Source organism: Balearica regulorum, chromosome 11 (assembly GCF_011004875.1).
Source record: "Balearica regulorum gibbericeps isolate bBalReg1 chromosome 11, bBalReg1.pri, whole genome shotgun sequence".
Taxonomy (NCBI): domain Eukaryota; kingdom Metazoa; phylum Chordata; class Aves; order Gruiformes; family Gruidae; genus Balearica; species Balearica regulorum.
In genome coordinates this window covers 21,008,555-21,015,874 of record NC_046194.1, presented here as the reverse complement: position 1 = coordinate 21,015,874, position 7,320 = coordinate 21,008,555, and the positions used below count along the sequence as shown (strand labels likewise).

The following is a 7,320-nucleotide window of genomic DNA, read 5'->3' as shown; positions in this document are numbered from 1 at the left end:
TGAAGGCCCTTTCTGAAAAATAATAATGCTGTTCAGTGCTAAACCACATTAATTCAATGGCAAATATGAAGCCACCAGTAAATTTATTATTTCAGGTACATTTCCCCTTAGTGACAAAAACTTGGGGGGAGTGGGGAGAGGGATAACAGTTTCAAAAAAATTCAAATATTAAATCTGTTAACACAATCATTTTGTCCACTGAAGGCTAAGAATAACCACTTAGCGGTTGCACAAACTGGACTAGCAGTTTTCTTTCTTAACTGCAAGTGTAACACAATGTACAATTCTACAAAAAACCTACTCAAGTTAGACATCTAAATCTGTTTATTCCCTGAATTAAATTTAATAGTTGGGGTCACATCTCTATTATGCTACTGAGTGTTCCCAGAAAGATGCAGAAAAGATGTAGCTATCTTGAGGATACCTCTGATTGCCATATTAATGGCTCATTCACAATGCTCATTAGCCCCTTGTTGCTTTCATTTAGCATAATGAGCCACACTGAAATGTATTTATTTTTTGATTAAAGCAAATGGTGCTGACAGCAGACATGGCCGGGGGAAGAAGGCACTTTATCTCGGGAAACATGCTGTAGAGCAAAACAATATCAGAGTCCTGAGTGCACAGGGCCTTAGTGGTCCTGACCAGCCTCACCTTGCTCTCCCTCAGGACAAAGAAGCCAGGAGCTGGGTAACCACAACGCAAGCCAGGCAAAGACCTCACCAACAGGACGCAGTCTGACCACACCAGAGAAAAGCAAGCGGAACAGCAGCAGGTCCAGCAGCCTGGTGACCATTGGGCAAAGACAAGGTAATAAACCATCTGCAAGGTCAATCCAGGAAACCCAAACAGCAACTCAGGAGCAGAACTGACAGTAAGGACACCTACAACTCACCTCTGTTTCTGTCCTCCCAGCATAAAAAGAGACATGAACCTGTTGGAGCAGGTCCAGAGGAGGCCACAAAGATGCTCAGAGGGCTGGAGCACCTCTCCCGTGAGGACAGACTGAGGGAGCTGGGGTTGTTCAGCCTGGAGAAGAGAAGGCTTCAGGGAGACCTTACAAGCAGCCTTCCAGTACCTAAAGGGGCCTACAAGAAAGCTGGAGAGGGACTGCTTACAGGGGCAGGGAGTGACAGGACAAGGGGGAATGGCCTGAAGCTGAAGGAGGGGAGATTTAGATCAAATATGAGGAAGAAATTCTTCCCTGTGAGGGTTGTGAGGCACTGGCACAGGTTGCCCAAAGAAGCTGTAGATGCCTCATCCCTGGAAGTGTTCAAGGCCAGGTTTGATGGGGCTTTAGGCTCCTGGAGCATGTCCCTGCCTATGGCAGGGAGTTGGAACTAGATATGCTTTAAGGTCCCTTCCAAAGCATTCTATGATTCTACTTAAAGCCTGAGCTTAAATGAAGTCCCTGTCAGAGGGTGTGGGTGGAAGCCCCAGCTGAGGCTGGTCAGGGCAATTAAGACCTATTATTGCAGTGAAGGCCCTGACAACTGATGGATAGGAAGTCAGATTTTAGGATAAAAAGAAGGATGCTAAATTTTTCAGGTGTGTCAAATGAGGGTCAGCACATGTGTAAATCTTTCTGAGAAAAGGTAAGGATAGGATAATTAAATTATTGTAATTTTTTTTTAAGTTAGGAAGATATAATTTAAATATATTGGAGTGTTTTCCTGTTTATATCATTATTTTATATTAGTTTAATTAGAGTAGTTTAGGAAATTACTGCTCATTAGTAACTAAAGCACTATAACTCACCACGTGCATGCTCTTACTCTGCCAAAATTGAAAAAGAAACTTGCCATCATGGTGAAATAAGTCTACGCATCCATTCTGCAGTTATAATGGGTTTACAGTGGTTGCCATTGTACCTGAGCTGTGACCTTGCTTTCAGCCATCCATTCATCACTCAAGTTCCTATGAAGTAAGGCACTCTCAAGAATTTGCAAAATGAGTAAAGACAGTCTTACTTCTATTTCTAGTTGGCTTGATATAAATTTGAACTGAAAAAATGTTCACTTCCTTTTCCTCTCTCATTTAGATGTAGTGGTGTACCTATGAGGGATGATATTTCTGTTTCACTGTAGGGAACTGTGAAAATTAGATGGAGAATATTTTGCAGAATGATTTCTTCATATTACCATGATTCAGAGGTGCTTGGTCTGGGAAAATAACAGAGGAACATTTGTCAGGCAAATTTAAATAGTATACTTTGAAATATTTCATCACAACATTTCTATACCCTTTGAATTGCCTCTTTGTGGGCTTGTTATTTGGCCGTGGGGATTGTCAGATAGCCTACAGATACACAAAGGCTCAGACTGACTGGAGACAGCAAAGGGGATGTGGGGTCACCTCTTCTTCAGGGCTGACTAGCAGAAGATGTGCTGAAGCAGCACGGAGGAGCTATGTCCACTAAGTATTTCACATTTGATGTGGAAGGGGAGGCTGTGGCTTAGCTGGAATGAGTGTTGTATCAGTCCATGATCTGACAGGTCTCATGGATTTTTTCTGAATTTTGCAATATTTGGTGGCGTGCCTTGAAGTCTCAGGTTCTGGAATTACATAATTGTGATTTTTAAGGCCTTACACTTCTGAAGAGGGTACCGAAAAACGACTCACTGAATCTTAAGTCTCTGAAGACTAACGCATAAATAATATTTATTATATAACTATGTATCTTTTTATTACTTCTCTTTTGCTTTGCATTTAAAGAATGTCATGATTCTTTGAGACCTGATTTCTGGAAGCTCAGCAATTACTAATTTATGAAAGTGCTGCTGGTCTTCGCCCTGCCCATGTGCTATATCCCCTCTACCCTGAGATATAGCACATACTGTGTTTAAACCTGTGTTACAAGGAGCATGGCTCAACTGATTTGTACCAGCTGTTGAACTGAATCTTTACTGATGCTTGATGCCCCTGCTAGGTTTCTGTCAAGGATCAATGCTTTCATTAAAGAACCAGAAAAATGAGCTTCATATCAAATAAAATTTCTCAAAGCTGGTAATTTCTTTAAGTGTTGGGGATATTTGGGAGATTGTAAAGGAAATAATTTGAAGAATGATTGCAAAACAGGCCGGTATGCAGACGTAGGAGGGAGTCTGAGGTCTGTTGCAAGGAATGTTATCCTGACTGCGAAGGCTGGGTATGGTGATGTCTCCTGGCAACTGGTCCCTTTGGCTCCCCAGGGAACCTCCGCCTGTGACAGCCTGGCACTACTCTGTGCTGTCTGTGGAAAACACACGCCACTGTTCCTGCCTGCTAGCCACCAGCAAACACCTCCATAGCAATCCACTGTGTGAGTGCCCTGCCATTTCATATTCCTGCATAATCCCTCTGACAACCAAATCTATTAAAAATTCATTTTCATCCAGGCAAATCAGATTCCCTGAAATCAATTGAGCTTTGTTCTCTGAAGGCAGCTTGTGCTGGTGCACATGTAATCAAATCCTGAGGTGGCCTCGCATGCATTTTTACAGCACTGAGCTAGACTTCATGTTTCAGTTATTCTTTTTGATGTGCATTTTTGAAGGAAATTTGAATATTAGGCTTAAGTAGACCAACAGTTTTAGATCTTTAGGAAGGAGCTCCAAGTGAGCAGAGTTCCTCCCTTTTCCCAGCTGGTCCCAAGTATACGAGTACATACAAATATCTCTCTTTGCTTTGTGCAGCATAAAAATAGGTAAGGAGGTGATCTATGAACCCAGTCTGTTTGCCTGTTGTTTTGCAATAGCTGGTGCTCGGCAGCAGTAGTTTATGTGGGTATTTTGAATTGCTCTTCAGAAGTCTTCAGGGACACCCAAGTCAGCCTGCTGATTAAGTAAATGGATTTTGGAAGTATGTAGTTTAGCTGCATATATCCTACAATTAATGAAAAGCTACTCCAATTCTGCCTGAAAAGAAAGCAGAAGAGCACGGGTATTGGGCATACACAGTCAGTGGCATCAGGGCATCAAAAGGCATCGAGCACACAGGCACCTTTTTGGTCTGTCTTTTCAGCATAGTATTAGCATCTTTACATTTGCGATGCCTGTTTTTTCTTCTCAATCTGGCTCTCAAAACCCAAGTGAAGTAGAGAAAGCATGTGAGGTTCACTTCCCAGCCGACGAACAGAGATAGCCAACAAGGCCTTGAAGATCAAATGATGTTCTGTGCACCAAGTCCGCCTGTTTCCAGCAAGTCTTGTTCAGAGGAACTGTACCCTCTGCATCATTCCCAAGCCTTTGCAACAGCAGCAGGGGTGCAGCAGCACTGACGGAGTCGTGATTGATTTATCTCTCCTTTTTGTTTGTTTTAATGATAGCTTATTATTTACAGGCAGTCCAGTTTCCATTAGACATTAGGGATCAAAGTAGCTGCTAGATACTTGCCAAAACCACTCAGCTCAACTTGGAGCTCTGTCTGGGCCACCATTTTTTTTGTTTGCATGTTTGTATAGCAGTGAATCATACTAAGAATCAATACCAGAAATATCTTTCTTTGCGTGCATTTCCTGTTTATGGTTGCATTTTTACTGCCAGAAATGCTAGCAATATTTTATGCAGAGGCAAACCAGAAGGTTAATATTATGCAGTGAAATTCACAAAGATGTGAAGATAAAAAATTGTGGCTTTTATTCTTTAATGTCCTAATGATGTATGCAGAGAGATGTGTGAGAGAGATATATAGTCATGTTTACAACTGGAAAACTGTTTTGAGTGTGTGTGCCTGTGCACTTTACAAATACATACTCTTATTTAGGTATCAACATATAATTGAGAATCTTCTCTCAGGATTTTTTGCATCATAATTCCAGGATAACATTAATCTGTATAAAATAAATAATCTTGCTCGAACTCGCTTAGAAATATTGGACCAGATTCATCCTCAGTGTAATTTAACTGACTTAGATCTAAAACAGAGCTCAGTGTTACGTTTGGGAGAGTCATTACTGCTGCATGCACTAATGTCAAAACAAGACTGTTTTACATTATCTTGTCCCTAGAGAAAACTTTGCTGAACTCACGATAGTCCTGTTTGCTTCACCCTGTAGCATACTTATGCATGGCCACCTGTACTTCCATCTACAGTAATACTACCTTTCCTTTTCCCCGATGAAACTCAGAGATGTTTAGATACTAAATGTGACTGTTCATTTACATAAGGCTTTGTATACCAATATATACCAATATAACAGTGCAAAGCACTGTTCTTGTCACTGTGCCATATTAAAATGATGATTCATGGTTAAATCAGTCCAAGTGAAGGGCTTTGGTTTTGGTTTGTCTGATATTTTAAGTGTATCACAGATTGGGCTGACAGCTGAGGGTAGACTGAGGTCTTTAATCAATCCAAAAGCAAGGTGAAACATACTTGTCAGACATACAGACAGGTCAGCTTTCCTTTGCCTTGCTTGGGAGGTGGAACTACGAAGGCTGAGAAAATTCTTCATGCTTCACAGCATGGTCTATTTCTAATCCTTTTGGTAATGGCTCTGAGCTTTCATTGCAGATAAGGGCAGTTGGCTATCAGAAATTGGACTGAGGACACTTGCAGGCTGCTGGGCAACCGTGGTATAGAACAGCATCAGGTTGCTATCAGACAGTGTTGAACTTGACCCAGTGCCTTTGCCATGAAGCAAATAATGTTCCTTTTCTGTCCTTTATCAAAGGGATATAATTGCCTGGCAGCACCCACAGTCAATATGATGACACTTCTGGCATAACTAGTGAAATAAGTTAATTTTTCTGAATGCAGCGAGCTTTGATACTGAATAAATGATTCATGTCTAAGATCAAAAGGAAGCGTCTTCTGAAGCAGACAGTGTCCCATTTCCCTCCAGGGCCTTAGATTTCTGTCACAATAGGCAAAATCATTCTCTTTGGTTTCTCTGGACATGGAATTTTATTTTTTATTTTGTGAGGCAGTGACTTGGTGAGGATTTAAGTGAAATCTTCGTTGATTCTGAGACTGATATTACACAAGGTACTGCTGGGATATATTGCAGGTCCCTTACTGTTTTCTGTTTATGAACGACCTACCCCAAGGTGCTAATTAGCTAGAAGAATTGCATATACACAGAGTACTGCATTGTTCCTCTATAAAAATACATTTGTGATGAAGGTGAAGTTAACTATTTGGCTTAATTGTGAGCATCCTGGATTTCTGAAATCAGCAAAACAATAGCAAAAAAAATGTGAGACTGGTATTTTTCATTTAAAAATTAATTACAAAAATTTGGTTAATTCTTAATAACACCCATCCTCATTAATGATTTGTCAGATGCAATAAACCCATGTAAATATTTTTATTTCTTTTTCACAAAGTCTTGCCACATATTGCTTGTACTCAGTGAGATCTGTCTTTTGTGGTTGGTACCTCTGTTCTATGATTGTAATTAGCTATTTTCTTGGCCTATGTACTGTGTAGGTTGAAGAAATTCTTTTGTGTGTCTTTGATGTACAGATATGATTTGTGCCATGCCAAGTGTTTTTTTTCTGACTTAAGTTCAAGGATGCCTGAACAAGGAAGAGCACGGCTGGCTGTAATCTGTTGCTTCTGACACTAGACAATGCAAATGCCACTGATGTTAAATTTTCTTTGGGGCATTTTATTTTTCTCAGAGGAAGAAGGTTCACGTCAGACTTCTTGGATGGATAAAGCCTTGAGGATACTTGTGGGTACTAAATAATAATGATACATCAGTTTTAAATTGAACGCTGTGCTTCAGAAGTGGCTACAATAGGAGGAATCAGCATGATCTCCATGGGTTTATGTTACAAAAATGAACACCAATTACAGTGCGTTTTTTCCACTGGGACTTAGCCCATCATTTTGTCTAATTATGGTATGAATCCCACAATGGAGAAAACCCTTCTTCTGTAAAGAACTAATTCCCTCTAGAAATGCTAAAAATCTTAAAGAACTCTAATTATACATTTCTCAATAGATAAAGAGAGCCAGAGAGAGCCTGTGCCAGCCACTTACCACAGAAAAAAACCACCAAAAAAACCCTAAACCCAGAAAAAGATGAAGGACTACCCTAGGAGACAAAGAGGGAATGTGAAGTGGTTTGTATAAACTCCTTTCATCCTTCATCTAGGCTCGTACTAAAAATAATTACTGATTTGTGCCTAAAAACATTACTGTCAATTGAGAGTTGATGGATTTATTGACATATACTCAAGGAATAATGTTGGACTAGAGGGACTTGGGAAGAAAATGGCTGAAAAGAAGTTCTAGTATACTTCTATGAAGTTCTGAGACACTCCAAACTAGCATGGGTACCCAGACAACTCAGGCATGCAGTTAGCTTTGTGTATTGTAGTTTCTGTTACC

The 7,320-nt window shown here is 40.4% G+C and overlaps 1 protein-coding gene across 1 annotated transcript in view; it reads left to right on the top strand.

The window, feature by feature from the left end:
* Positions 1–36: 36 nt before the first annotated feature.
* DCX (doublecortin) overlaps positions 37–7,320 on the top strand; it is a 122,877-nt gene continuing 115,593 nt past the window's right edge. Inside the window, exons 1-2 of the mRNA XM_010302347.2 lie at positions 37–95; positions 670–810. The gene's annotated coding sequence lies outside the window, so the exon portion shown is untranslated. The remainder of the gene's footprint in view (positions 96–669; positions 811–7,320) is intronic.